General features: G+C 36.8%; 2 pseudogenes; both read left to right on the top strand.

Annotated features, from left to right (window-relative positions):
• Nucleotides 1–2,692: 2,692 nt before the first annotated feature.
• Nucleotides 2,693–9,841, top strand: LOC143632531 (putative LRR receptor-like serine/threonine-protein kinase At1g07650; annotated as a pseudogene).
• Nucleotides 9,842–13,046: 3,205 nt separating this feature from the next.
• LOC143632530 (protein RICE SALT SENSITIVE 3-like) lies at nucleotides 13,047–14,740 on the top strand (annotated as a pseudogene).
• Nucleotides 14,741–15,181: the final 441 nt, after the last annotated feature.

Below are 15,181 nucleotides of genomic sequence, written 5' to 3'. Positions count from 1 at the left end.
AACAAGGAGATGATGGTGAATCTAAAGGTTGGTAACTTAGTGAAGTTACGTATTGCTAATGGTGATGTTCTTAATGTTACGGGCATAGGGATGCTATTTTAGTAACTCTATTGGGAACCGTTTGGAACTTGAAGAATGCTAGGGTTATTCCATCGTTGAAGAGAAGGCTTATCTATGTTAGTCAACTGGATGAAGCATGCGTGGAAGTAAAGTTCGGTGGAGGTAAATGGAAGGTAACTAAGTCTATTGAGGGAAGTATGACCGTCCCTCAAAACAAAGTCGGGTTTGCTGAGTCGAAGGGGAAAAATAAGGTTCAATTTGCAAGAGTGGAGCCTGATGCCAAGGTGATTCAAGCTGAGCGGGGTCGGAAGTCTAAAACAGGTAAGGGGTTTGGTGACAGTGGGAGCGCGAATTGTGTTCCGGGAACAATTACAAAACAATGTTGGGTTTTGAAGACCGTTATTCCGATTGATAAAATCTCTCCCGTAGAACTCTTGCTAAAATAGGGGAGTGGAAATGGTTCTCGGGTTATATCTAGAACTGGTGGATCGTGCCTATCACTTGAGATGAGGGCAAATTAGTTTTAGCTTATGAGTTGGAGCTCGGTGGAGCTGCAACTGCCCTTCTAGTACTTGATGTTGAAGGGGTTGCTGCAATTAGGGGATAAGTCTTAGCTTGTTTATGGGAACTGGAAGCTTGGAAAACTTGTTAATAAAGATTGCTGACATTACTAATGGTTAGATTGCTTTGTACTTGAATTGTGGGCTGGAGTTTAACATAAGGCCTTCAAGTGGGAGATTGTTAGGATTAGTTAAGGCCTTTGGGCTGGGTTCGTCGGTTGACAATTAGAAGACAAAAGGGACGGGACGAGGCCCATTGAGGTTTTCTTGGTCCCTAAGTCATTGAACATAATTGTTCTCTATATATCATATTCATGTATTGTGATCTTTGTACCGTGCTTAATAAAATACCCTAGTTGCAGCCTGTGGACGTAGGTCGCATTGACCAAACCACGTAAAATCTCGTGTCTCTTATTTATTTTTTTCGTTTATGCATGTGTGTTTGTGTTTCTGCTGCATACCGGCCCGGATTAATACCTAACAACTACTAGTATGAGTTTTTTACATTAGAATACAGCAACCAACAAAGGGTCCTCTTCACTTTTATGAGATAAGGAGCATACGCGGTTAACAAACAAGCCACAGATAACGACTGAAATAAAAGGAAAGGGAACTCCAAGACAATTATAAAAATATTCAGGCCACAGTCACATGAATCATAGTACGATCTAGTATGAGGTACGGAAATTGGTACGCGGTTCGTACATTTCAAAAATTCATTATGAGGGGGGGGGTCATTGGGAACGTACGGTGTACCATATAGCCTTTTACATCGTATCGCATACAAAATAGTTTAAATAGATTTGTAATAATTTTTATACTAATCTTACATAAGTTATTAAGCTTTATTTATGATTTATTGCTTAGCATATAAATAAATGAATAACATCTTTCTGTCTACAAAGTTTAAGGGTAAAAATAGTAGTTTGAAGCCTTAGAGCATTCTTATCCCACCTCTATCCATAAACCAAAAATTACACTAAAACTTACTACATTTTCTCTCTCTATTTCAATTAAATAATACTTTTTATACCTTTTATCATTACCTTCTCTCTTTCCTTCACTCACAACCACTCTCAAAATATATTAAAATTATAGGGGATGAACAGTAACTTTTCAAATATACAGAAAAATCACTATTTTTTCTAAAATATAAAAACTCTTTCACTCACAACATCTTGAATCACTCTCTAAATTATAAAAACACTCCTCACATTAAATGAGGGGTTGGATAAGAATGCTCTTATACAACCTAATTTCTTTCTAAGCCTAACTTGGCCCACCTTGTAGAAAGTCAGTCTTTATTAATGACAGAAGATTGCATGAAAGCTTGTTTGTGAATTTCACAATGATACTGGATCCGCCGGAAACGCGTGAAAACTAATGTCCTGCCGGTGCCTAATTTGTAGGCAGCACATGCAAACTTTGATTGCAGCCGCGTTTCGTTTGTTATTGCAGGCGGGTTTTCTCTTCCTTCCTTATAAGTAGACTTTTAATTTCCAGTTTTCAACACGTACATCCAAAACCTTTATTTCATTCTTTGATCATATACTTTATTTCAACTTCTTTAACCATGAAAAACCTTCTTATCTGGTTGATTTTGTACTCAAGTTTGGCTTTCATAATATTATCGACTAAGCTTGATACGAAAGAAGGTATATATATGCGTTTCTGTTTGATTCAGGAACAAAGGGCTCGTTATTGTTTATTCATTCATTCATTCATTCATTCTGTGAACTGATACATGCAGATGAGGCACTGAAAAAAATTTGGAAGGAGTTCGGGATAGCCGGGACGAAGGGACGAAGATGCGTCAAAGAGGATATAAAAGTCAATGAGGATATAAAAGGCCCTGGAATTTCAGTGGGCTGCCATTGCAATAATACCATCTGCCATGTTACTACGTTGTAAGTCATGTTGTTTCCGTAACAAATTTGCAATTTCAGCTCCAGATCAACATTGTTCTTCTATCTATAACATAACTTAGTAATATCACATAACTAGTATTTGGTTTGTAGACTTTATGCTCAAGTGCTCTTCTGATTAGGCTGTTTTAATCCAGGAATATAAAAAATCAAAATTGCTCAAGTGCTCTTCTTAAAGAATTCACCATGCTTCCGTACCTTCAATCCTTGTAATGAAATCTCTGTTATCCATAAAACAGTAGTCAGCACCTTTTTTAAATTAGTTATGTAATGATTATATAATGCAGGGATCTTAGTCGTAACTACCTCAATGGAACTATACCATCTGAATGGGCTAATATGCGCTTGAGCAACCTGTACGTCTCCAATCGCAAATTTTCTAACCATTTATCATTATATATAGTACTTCTGATTATGTATGCATATTGCAGCTCACTCATGGGAAACAGGTTGTCTGGGCCGTTTCCAACTGTTTTAACTAAAATAACCACCCTTCTAGATTTGTAAGTCGCATCCCCACTTCATTGCATGTCCGATTAAATATATGATGTATCCGTACTTCAATATTTTGTAGGAGCATTGAAGGAAATCGCTTTTCCGGACTCATACCCAAAGAGATTGCAAATTTAATAAACCTAAACAAGCTGTACTGTTTGTTTCTTTTTACCTTTTTAGTGTGCGTGTGTCTATGTATACATGCTTTCAACAACCTGACAAGCTTGGTTTCAAATCTGAAGACAAATGATGAAAATGATTATATACGAGTGTTTTTTTAAAAAATTTTTTAATCATGAACGTTACACATTCGTGATTTTTTTTAAATGTTATCGATGTCTTTTTAAGTTTTTATTTTTAATAACGAATGCCTCGCATACTGATGCACGCGCTTTGGCTTCTGGGATCAAAATTCCCACACTAATTTAAAAACCAAGCTGTCAATGAAAATAAAAAGAGCAAAGTTGAGAATTTTCTTGATTTTTTGAATAAAGAACGTCTCACATACGTGATTTATTAAATGTTATCCCTGTCTTTTTTAGTGTTTATTTTAAATAACGAATGCCTCGCATACAGCACGCACTTTGGCTTTTGGGATCAAATTTAAAAACCAAGCTGTCAATGAAAATTAAAAGATCAAAGTTGAGAGTTTTCTTGATGTTTGCCTGACATGGGTTACCATATTTATCAAGACTTTGCTTTCTCATTGTTATATCCTCAAATAATTTTGCTGGAGAGCTGCCTGATGAACTTGCAAAACTTACCAACTTGACTGATGTGTGAGTATAAATCTTGTAAACTTGGATTATAAATGCCAATATTATGGTAGGTGATTATGTACACCATACTTTTTTTTTGTTTTGACTATTTTTTCTCTTTACATTGTTTTAACTCTTTTTGCTTCCCTGACCAATGTATTATGGAAAAGTGGTTAAAACCAATATTATTTGGTTGTGTACAAATCATCTGTCATCCGGCCATAAAGGTTTATCATTTTTTTTCCCTATTTTTTGTGAGTTTATTACTTTTGTAGGAGAATAAGTGACAACAATTTCACTGGAACGTTACCAAACTTCATCGGCAATTGGACAAAAGTAGAGAAATTGTAAGAACCTTATAAGGAAAATTACATCGAAAGCTAATCTAGTTTTAGTTTTTGTGGATTTATGTTTAACCAAAGTTCCTGTTAAGGTAATTTGATGTGGTTATGTTTGACCATGTTGGCTTTAAATGGAAATTCATATCTCTCTCTCTCTCTCTCTCTCTCTCTCTCTCTATATATATATATATATATATATATATATATATATATGCAATTTCATGTAGATGGAAATTTCCATTGCTTTCTAAGGATGCATTAATCTAAAACATGTCAACGTTTGGTTAATGATGAAGGTACATACAAGGTTGTTCTCTTGAGGGGCCATTTCCTTCTAGCATCTCAGCCTTAACCTAACTAACAGATTTGTATGTCTATTTACGCTACGATTTCCTTTTTTAGTTTTTGACGGTAATTTGTTCGAATGAGGTGGATAAATTCACAATTGATTAACTCATGTCTTTTTTTTCTTTCCCACTATGTTTATCTTTTGATCAGGAGAATCACTGACTTGAAAGGTGGAGCTTCTAGGTTCCCGCCGCTGGAGAAGATGACAAATCTGAAAAAATTGTGAGCTTTTGATTTTTGTACATCGATTACCGCCTTTTCATATATAAGTAAACATAATTAATTAGAATAATTTGGATTTTTTGTAGAATACTTAGAAACTGTTTGATTCATGGGACAATTCCTGCATATAGGGGATATGATACTCCAAGCTCTGTAAGTAATTTAACAGGTAGTACCAAGTGGTTTGAAATTTGCACTTTTGAAAACTAGAACACAAAAAGTTCGTGAAGACTATTAAATAAGCATATATAATTTTTTATTTTATTGTTTCAGTCTTCGATCTTGATTAAAATGCTCAAAAAGATTATCTTTGGGCACATGATTGGTATTTATTAAATTTTGCAACGTCTTGGAACTTAAACGTTCATAATTTTATTTACGCAGAGACCTTAGTTTCAACAATTTAAGCGGTCAAATCCCACAGTCTTTTGAGAATTTAGAAAAGGCCAAGTACATGTATGTGAACTACCTTCGAAAATATATACCAATTAGTTTATGTTATGTGTATAAGAGTCGCTGTTTTTATAGTTACTTGACAGAAAATAATCTTACTGGAAGTATGCCTGAATGGGTCTGGACAAGCACCAAGGATGTGTAAGGATACTCTTTCCCTATATTTGTCACTCAACTACATGAATTACAACTCAAAGAAATGAACCTGCATTTATCATTTCCTGGTACATTGTCTCCGGCTTAACAGGCTGGCTAGATAACTTGTTTCCAAGCAAGTGCAGTTTCTTACAACAATGAAATCTGGATAATAACAGTTTAGTAAATCTTTAGTTGTGGGTTGTCTTTTACAGGGACGTTGCTTATAATGATTTTACATGGGATGCTTCCCGTAAGTACACGTGTTCTCAATCGTTAATGTAAGTATGCTACATTGGGTTTGGTTATATGCTTGTTGTTTATGATCGATTAATACAAACAAACGTTTCATGACTTACTCAGAAACACGGTGGAAAGCTATTCATCACCGGAAAATGAACGGTAAGGCGCATCACCCTCACTTCAGTTAGGGGTCACACCAACGGCCAACCACACCGAGTGTTGTGCACGCATCAAAACTCCCTAACATGATGTTCTAAAGCGATCTTCATTCATTTGGATTGCCAGTTTTTCCATATTTGCAAACAAAGTTTAACAAGAAGAATAAATATACGTATTAGTTTATATATACCTCAAATTAGTTTTATCAAGCATAGATTTATACGTAAAAACAATTTGTTAGTATTTTAGTGTAATTGGATTAACTGGTTGATCAATTTAATCATAATAAACATTAAACAAGTTCGGGGATGTGTGGAGTTGCTTTAGTTTACTGTGATGTTAGGGGCGAAGCCCCTAACGAATGGGGGACCGGGGGCAGCGCCCCCGGTTGGGGGGTTCTAGGGGCGGCAGCCCCTAGCAGGGTCCAAGGGGCAGCGCCTGTCAGCTTGGAAAAATTTTAATTTAGTTAATAACGCTTCATTAAAAATTCATTAGAAAAATGAATTTTATGATTATGTTACAAATAATCATAAGTATTATTTGAAGTTATTTATTAATAAATTTTAAATTTTGAATAGATAACTGCTTGAAGTAGTTATCCTGAATACAACTGCCCTGGTGATATATACGTTATTGGATTGATCGACAGACGCTCTGGTTCATCTTCCTCACAAAAATTCCATACGAAATTCTTGTCTCAAATTTAGAGTTTTATCCGATTAATGTGTTTTGGAGAACCACCAAAATAACTTTTAATCTGAAAGTTATCACACGACTCTCTAAATAATCCAGGTTGCTATATTGAAATCCCCAACACAATTTAACTCATAGGAAAAGATACCGTGGCATTCAAAAAATATGGCATCATAAATGTTTATGTACTAGCCTATGGGGAAGGCGCTTTACGCTTGGACAACATTCAGTGTCGTGTAAGTATCAAAACTAGATATTGATCTTCTCGTGTATCTTTCATTTCTTATGTAGAAATTTCCTTCCATGTCTATGGAAAGATTTCCCATGTACTAAGTCGAAGAAACAACGTAAGAAAAGTTTTTACACATTAATTAACCTCGTTTTTTTATTGTCTTAACTAAATTTTCATCTTTTGCAACAGAAATCCATTCTCTGCACATCAACTGCGGGGGCGACGAAGTAAATATCAACGGAAGCATATATGAACATGATGCACAGAGAAAAGGTACCATACATTATTACGCTAATGAGGATGGATATTGGGCCCTTAGCAGCACAGGAAACTTCTTAGACGATGGCCATGATTCTGATGCCTATATTCTTTCCAGCATGTCTAGTCTCCATAATATATCAACATTGGACACCCATTTATATAAAACTGCACGAACGACTGCTATCTCTCTTACTTATTATGGATTGTGTCTTTTGAACGGGAACTATAACGTCACACTCCACTTTGCTGAGATTGTTTTCACCGAAGATAACTCGTTTAACAGCCTTGGGAAGCGTGTATTCGATGTTTATGTGCAAGTAATGCAACTTATAAATAAGATGATCAGCATACCAGTTTTGGTCTGGTTAAAGTTCACTGTAACAAAGTTAATTTTATTGCAGGGGGTATTAATGCTGAAGGATTTTGATATAGTAAAAGAGGCTGGAGGTACCGGTAGGGCAGTTACAAAGAGATTTGTAGTTGATGTGAAGAATAACACCCTAAAGATTCAACTTTACTGGGCTGGAAAAGGCACTACTTGCATTCCTACTAGAGGAAGTTATGGTCTGCTTATATCAGCTATATCAGTTGACCCGAGTAAGATATATATATTCTTCGTTTATCTTTTCTTATTCTTACAAAAACAGGCAATTGAACAGCTCTCACCAAAATGTGTTATTCTCAAAATTAATGTGTTTAGTTGAATCTGAAGGGAGTATAACATTACCTTATTTTGTACAGATTTTAAGCCACCAAATTTTGGGAAAAAGACTCAAGGTCCTATAATAGCAGGGTCGGTTGTCGGACTGCTGTTTCTTCTGCTTCTAGTCATTCTTACGTTGTGGAGAAAAGGCTACATTATGAATGGGAAAACTGAAGATACACGTAAATCTTCTCATAATCGTTTTTTTCGTACATTAAAGACCTTTTTTTCATTTTATAATTAAGCAACTATATGGTTTTGTAATCTTTTGCTTAACAGAGCTTACCGGTCTAGATCTACTAAAAACAAATGCATACACCCTCAAGCAGATAAAGGCTGCCACAAGGGACTTCCATCCATCAACTAAGCTTGGACAAGGGGGCTTTGGGAGTGTGTTCAAGGTAGCGTTATATAACAAGTTACCAAATAACTTTATTCTACCTTGTGCTACTAATAAACCATATGTTATGTAGGGTGTATTAACAGACGGAACAATAATCGCGGTAAAAAAACCTTCAGCAAAGTCTGCACAACGAGTACAAGAATTTCTGAATGAGGTAGGGATAGTTTCAACTCTGGAACATCCTAACCTTGTTAGACTTTATGGGAGTTGCACCGATCATGGGCAAACATTACTGATTTATGAGTACATGGAAAGTAACAGCTTATCACATACCCTTTTTGGTGAGCTAGCTATTTAATACTTTTTTTTTATTGCATGCCTGCTATAAAACCCAAAGAGTTGAATGCTCAGTGGTTGTGATTCTATTCTGCAGGACCTACTAAATCGAAACTTACATGGCCAGTAAGGTTCGAGCTATGCCTTGGTATAGCCCGAGGCTTAGAGTATTTACAAAGCAAGTATAGCAGTTTAAAAATGGCTATCATACACAGAGATATCAAGGCTGACAATGTTCTGTTAGATAAAGAATATAAGGGCAAAATTGCTGATTTTGGTTTCGTGATGCTAAAAGATTATCAACAGTCACATGTAACCGTACATATTGCGGGGACACGTTATGTTCTCTAATCCATTTACTCGAACCATCACACGTCCTATTGCCATATCTTTTAGGTCATGTATTCAATTTTACCATAAAACGCAACTTAAATCGTATATAGACTAGGATTACTAATATCTCCTCTGTTTTTCTATTATTTTAATTAACCTATTCTTACTCTTAAGAGGTTATATGGCACCCGAATATGCCGCTCGTGGTCACTTGACTCCCAAGACAGATGTTTATAGTTTTCGAATTCTGGCATTAGAAATTGTCAGTGGAATTAGCACAAACACATGCTTGGACATGAGAGAACAAGTCTTTTTATCAGACCTGGTGAGCAAAATCTACAAATTTTGATTTATTTTAACCTAATTTGGGTTAAAAAAATCTTGTATTATTATTATTATTAATATTATTATTATTTATACTTTTTATTTTATTTTATTTTATTTTTTCTAAAAAGTGCTTCTTTTGGTCTTTTTATCTACTGCATTCTAAAATAATCTAAGTTTAGCACAAAAGTGTACTTAACGAAAACAACTTTTAACTTGACGACTTGTAAAAACCACTTGTCATAAAAAATATGTAGTTTTGCGCAGGTATGTATATGTCTCGCGCTATGTATATGTATCTCATACGATATAAATATATGTAAATTACTAAATTATGAGCTACATATATGTATATGTACTTTCGCTTGAGCTACACATATACTTTTTTTTAATTCCTTTAAAATTAGAATGCAAAAAATAAACTTGTTTATATTTCTTTTTGGTCATGAATTTAACTTTGCATCACTAAACCATTGTACATATTGATTCGAAACCAACATTTTTTGTTGAAAAGGGTCAAATGCTAACAATTTTTTTTTTGTCTATTTGTTTTACAGGCGGTTACTTTGAACAAACAAGGAAAGTTAATAAACCTTATAGACAAAGACTTGGCCTCCCAATATTCGGTCAAAGAAGCAATGAGAGTTCTTAGCGTGGCCGTTTTATGCATTGAAGGGTCTCACCGTCTGAGGCCAACTATGTCTCAAGCCCTTAGCATGCTTGAGGGACATACACGAATAAAGGATTTCCAAAAGGAATTGGGTGATTCAACTACGTACGTCCCTAGCACCTCGGTAGAGACACGTCAACTTCCGTGGCACTGTAAAACACTTTCAAGGTGTAAAGCACGTAGTCAGTCGTACGACTCCTTTCTTACGGAGTCGGTTATAACAACAGAGGTGCATGACTCGCCATAGGCGAATATCTAATGGCACCTTATGTTTTTAGTTCGATTTATGTTGTTTGTTTGAGATATTCGTAATTAGTGAACAAGCTTTTAAATACGCGGGTTTTTTTTTTGTTTTACATTTGTTGCGTTTAATTCTAACACAACTCCCTGCGCCAATCGGAAGGACATTATTAGAGTTTGTTGCGTTATATTCGAAAGGCGCTTGAATAAACTTGACCAAGGTTCATCAACCATTATCACATCAGAAGAACTTTGACCTTATGGAATGATCGGGGTTTTACATTTATATTGAACGCTTTGATATATTTCTAGACCTAATTATACTTACATGGACATTCTAGACCTAATTATACTTACACTTACATGGACATTCTAAATACAAAATAAACATAGTTTGACACAATTACAACACGATCCCTTAACTTTGACACACATGGATTAAACAAATTATAGGCCAACAACTCTATCCAACTTAGTCACCATATCCAAAGCCTTGAGATTACTATATACCATAAAACCCTCCAGCATCTTCTCCAAAACTCCCTCACTTTATTATCATTATCCGTAACCCCAACGCAGCCTTCTTCACAGAATGAAGTATATCCGTTTGGTGTTGGTGTGTGAGTACAGTGTGCGTATTGTGATCCGTCAGTTGACATGTTATCAGCGGAATATATAAGAGAACTGCTTGGACAAGCTCCGTTTCTTGCTGCAAATAAAGTAAGGATATGTTAGAATCTCATTAGCAAAATTATCAAACTGGAAGATGCTACAACTAATCATATAGAATACCTGGAAACTATTAACAATGGTAGCCTCTTAATGGTCATTAAGAGACTACCTCTTAATGGTTCATAACTTCTTATTGGTTAAGAAGTAGCCTTAAGTTTGAATGATTAAGAGGTAACCAGTCTCTTAACCATCTCTTAATCATTCAGAGTTAAGACTACCTCTTAACCATTAAGAGGTAGCCTCTTAATGGCTATTAAGAGGCTACCAAATAACCCCTTAAAGTGTAACACGCTTATTTTATTTACATAAACTATAAGGTTGAGACTTGAAAGTACAAAACTTAATCAAATTATTTCTAACTTGAGATACAAAATTTCCCCAAACACTACTGATTTGGGTCCAACGGTTCTTCTGGCTACATAGGTTCGTAGTCTATGGTAACTAGCCCTTAAGCTTCATTACCTATGACACATGCTTAAAATGCACATCAGCTTATGCTGGTTCACGAAGATCAAAAATTTATCAAAAGCACATTAACACGTTCATGACTTGTACCTGTCCATGCAATATTCATAATATTTCCCTACCCCGCAGATCTCTTCCGGATCATTGGTGTTTGGCCCCACATACAATAAGATTCCACCACACCGTACTAGTGGGCTCGCCAATCAGTCCCGTCGTAGCTGCACCTATTTATACATGTGTATGCATGCCTAGGAGTTATCCATGATATATCACATGCGTACATCCAATCATGAGTTGACATGTTTATAATTAGACAAGCATGCTCACATTTCATAAAACTCACCTTAGTTTTATGGATGTTTTCTAATATTCAACCAGAACTTTATTCCCTGCTATCATAAATATAAGTCTCTTAGCCGACTCGATCCATGTCGGTTTTCAATTGCAAATTTTATTATTATTATTATTATTATTATTATTATTAAAACATTTTGAATGCGTCCGGCAGCAACGTTCCTGTTCATCCTCAGCCGTTTCATTGATCCGGCAGCTTGAATGCGTCTTCAATTCAGCTTGCTTCCGCTACTGAATATGTATCGACAAAATCAAGGGTTATTTAGGTTGAATGAAACCAGAGAGAGAGACCAGTGATTGAAGCGGAGCGCATCCGGCTTCAATTGCAGTGATTATATATGCATTTGCTCCATTGATTCTCCGGTTTTTCTTTCATCTTCGCTTACACTCCATCGTTTTCCTATCGATCTCCGGCTCATTATCGCGGTTAGTTTTAATTATTTAGTTGTATATTGTGATTATTGCAATTGCCTCATATCTATTAAGAAGATTTGGTGATTATTTGATGTTAGGTCAACATTAAAGGATCGCAATCTAGACTACCAGAATCATTTGTTTAATTGAATTAGAGGATAAGTTTATTTGGTCTATAGTTGCAATTTGAAACTGGAAAAGCCTTAATTAGTTGCTTTACATGTTTTTCCAGCCTCATGTTGATTTTGGATTAAAATTAGGCGGGGCGGATCACATGTTGATTCCTGGCTTGTATGGATTTGTGCAGGTTTTTTAGTTTTTCACCCATTCTTACTTTTAGGAACATCAAAAACACCACTCCATGATCATTCCGAACTCGAGTAGGTTTCGAGCGGCTCGGCTCGTTTTGACCCTTTTTTGTCTTTTGTCCCATGAAAATCAATTACTATGTGTAATTGTGAAACACTTGCTATAATGTATTCAATTTCTATAACAGATCCAAGGTACACATTCATGCACCAAGTAACAACAGCTCCTACAGTCTCGTACTATGATTACACAAGTAACAACAGCTCCTACAGTCTCGTACTATGATTACATAATCATTGGTGGTGGCACCACGGGCTGCTCGTTAGCTGCTACTCTCTTTCTCAGAATGCTTCGATGCTCCTTCTCGAGCGTGGCGGTTCCCCCTACGGTAATGACAATATCACTGAGTTAGCCGCCTTTGGAGCCGCCCTCTCGGACCTCTCTCCAACGTCCCCTTCGCAGTGTTTTATCTCGAAGGATGGAGATGTAAGTGCCCGGGCCCGTGTTTTGGGTGGTGGAAGTTGCTTGAATGCGGAGTTTTACACCTTTGCGGGTCCTGATTATGTTCGGCTTGTGGGTTGGGATGCTAGATTGGTCAACGAGTCGTACGAGTGGGTGGAAAAAGTGGTGGCATTTCAGCCGCCGTTGAAGCAATGGCAGAGTGCGGTGAGGGACGGGTTGGTTGAGGTGGGAGTACGCCCGTATAATGGGTTCACGTATGATCATTTATATGTTACGAAGATCGGTGGCACAACTTTTTATGCAAGTGGTCATAGACATACCGCGACCGATTTGCTTCGGTATGCGAAACCAAGTAGACTCACCGTGTTACTCCATGCACGGATATTGGATCCAGCAAAGTAAGTATGATCTGCCACTATATGAGTTCGTTTGTGTAATGAGATGCATAATTTTATGCATTTTGAAATGGCAAAGAAATGAAACGACCTGTTGGAATATTGACTGTCAAAGTGATAAAGGCGATGAAGCTTCAAAAGAAAGATCTTTTGGGTGCTTCTGATCCATATGCAAAACTGTAACTAACCGACGAAAAACTTCCATCCAAGAAAACAAGTGTCAAACACAAACAACTTTCTCTAGGGCGACACTCTTACCTGCAATTAGGCGGTGGAACGAAGATGTCCTTCATTGCCATTTCCTGTATTTTAGAGGTATGCATTCTTCATCATTAATTTCCTTTGCTATCTGTATTTGTTTTTTTTTATATTGATGTTGATTACATGATGCATTTCTTAAATGTACTATACGTAGGGGGTGTGCAAAAGAACTGAACTGAAAAACTCTGATAAACGAACTGTATTGAACCTGATCCAAACTGCGAATTCGGATTTCAATAGATTACTTAATTGTATCCGATTTCTGAATTTGATTTTTGAATATTGGATTTGTTTGAAATCGGTTTTTTCGGTTATCCGATTTATTGATAAGGATTTGAATTTGAAGTGATAGATTTCTTCTGTCTTTGATAGTCTGATCATCCGATAATCGCCTCTTACAATTGTGACTACACATTTGTCAATGTGAATGTTATTGACTGGTTTTTTTATTTTCTATTTTGATCTCATAAAAGGCTTTTTGATATTACTTGCTGCTGGTTTCTTTTGTTTTGTACTTTACTTTCGTCATACAGACTATAGCTGTCATTCAAGCTGGCCATGGACTATTGCAACTTGGTTCATGCAAGATTGTAAGTCTTAATCTATTCCACTTCATGTATCATGTTTTGCATGTATAGTGTATACGTACAAATGGGACGGGACGGACCCGTTGATAAACAAATTTCCTTTTTTGTTACTAATTTGATGTTTTGGTATATAGTCAGATACCGGAAGACCTTCATTTTGTGCTTAGAATGAGGCATACGTTTGAGTCACTCGGCTTTCAATCCGGTGTCTAACTTTCTCAACTATTTGCATCAACTAAGGGCAACATTTCATCACCTTCCACTGCCACACTCCCACTAAAGCCTCCCGACCCGCCACCCCTCTTAATTTGGGCCCACCAAGAACAATGTCACCATCGCCCAACTTCCACAACCCGGCCCACCTTGGCTACCCATCAAAAGACAAGACCCACATGCTCCTCCTCCCTCACTCCTCCGACCCCCAGATGCAACACATGATGGCCCCGGGCCCAGACCATGTCCAAAACGACATCAAGTAGCCCAATGGACTGAGTTTCTTTAGCGCGCTCACAGGAAACAGTGATGATTCCAAGCTACTTTTTAACACAGAAGGGGTCAGGAACAAGGCCAAGGAGTGGAACCTAGGCCCGGAAATCATCATCATCATCGTACTCAGTAAATCCCACCGATAGCAAAGGCTATGGTAGGGTTTGAAGAGGGTAAGATGTAGACAGCCTTACCTCTACCCCGAAGGAATAGAGAGGCTGCTTCCGGTGAGCCCCCCGGCTCGATAACCCAAATGATTTCTTGAGTTTGGATAATACAAACTTGGATCAAACTGTCGGGAAAGTGGACCATAATAACTACAAAAGGAGCTTCTCTTTGCCTGCAAGAATGACGACTTCTTCTTCATCGTCTTCATCACTCGATCACCATGCAAACACAACCCGATTGGACACTTTTGTTTGGAGTGATGTGATGTATTAGTGGATTATTATAATCAGTAGCTCTTGTCATTAGTTTGCATTTCATAATTTGTTCCTTAAAAACAGTATGTGTTTTAATATCTGTTTTAATATAAGGCATTTTTCTTTGATCCAATTGTTGTTGGTCTGGATAACTGGCTTTTCTTTGCATAAATTTCAGAATGGTGGCTCTTAATATTGTATATCAGCATGTGTTTTTCCACTAGCTTAATTCTTATTGTATCATCTAGGAATTTGACGCCTTCGTCACTGTTTCGGTGACAATAGTGTATCTATGAAGCACAAATCATATTCCAACATCATTACCCCACTAGTTGAACTTCTTAAGCCCTACCGTTTTGATGACCCTGAAGAGATTTGGAAAACGCCCTTACAACCATGAGTCAACATGGAGCAACGAAGACTTATCACGCCTGTCATGTACATCATGACCATATTTCAT

Source organism: Bidens hawaiensis, unplaced genomic scaffold (assembly GCF_021521415.1).
Source record: "Bidens hawaiensis isolate Kalapana, Puna unplaced genomic scaffold, B.hawaiensis_p1.1 tig00006397_1, whole genome shotgun sequence".
Classification (NCBI taxonomy): domain Eukaryota; kingdom Viridiplantae; phylum Streptophyta; class Magnoliopsida; order Asterales; family Asteraceae; genus Bidens; species Bidens hawaiensis.
Note: the sequence above shows the minus strand (reverse complement) of the source record. Positions and strands in the feature narration are given on the sequence as shown.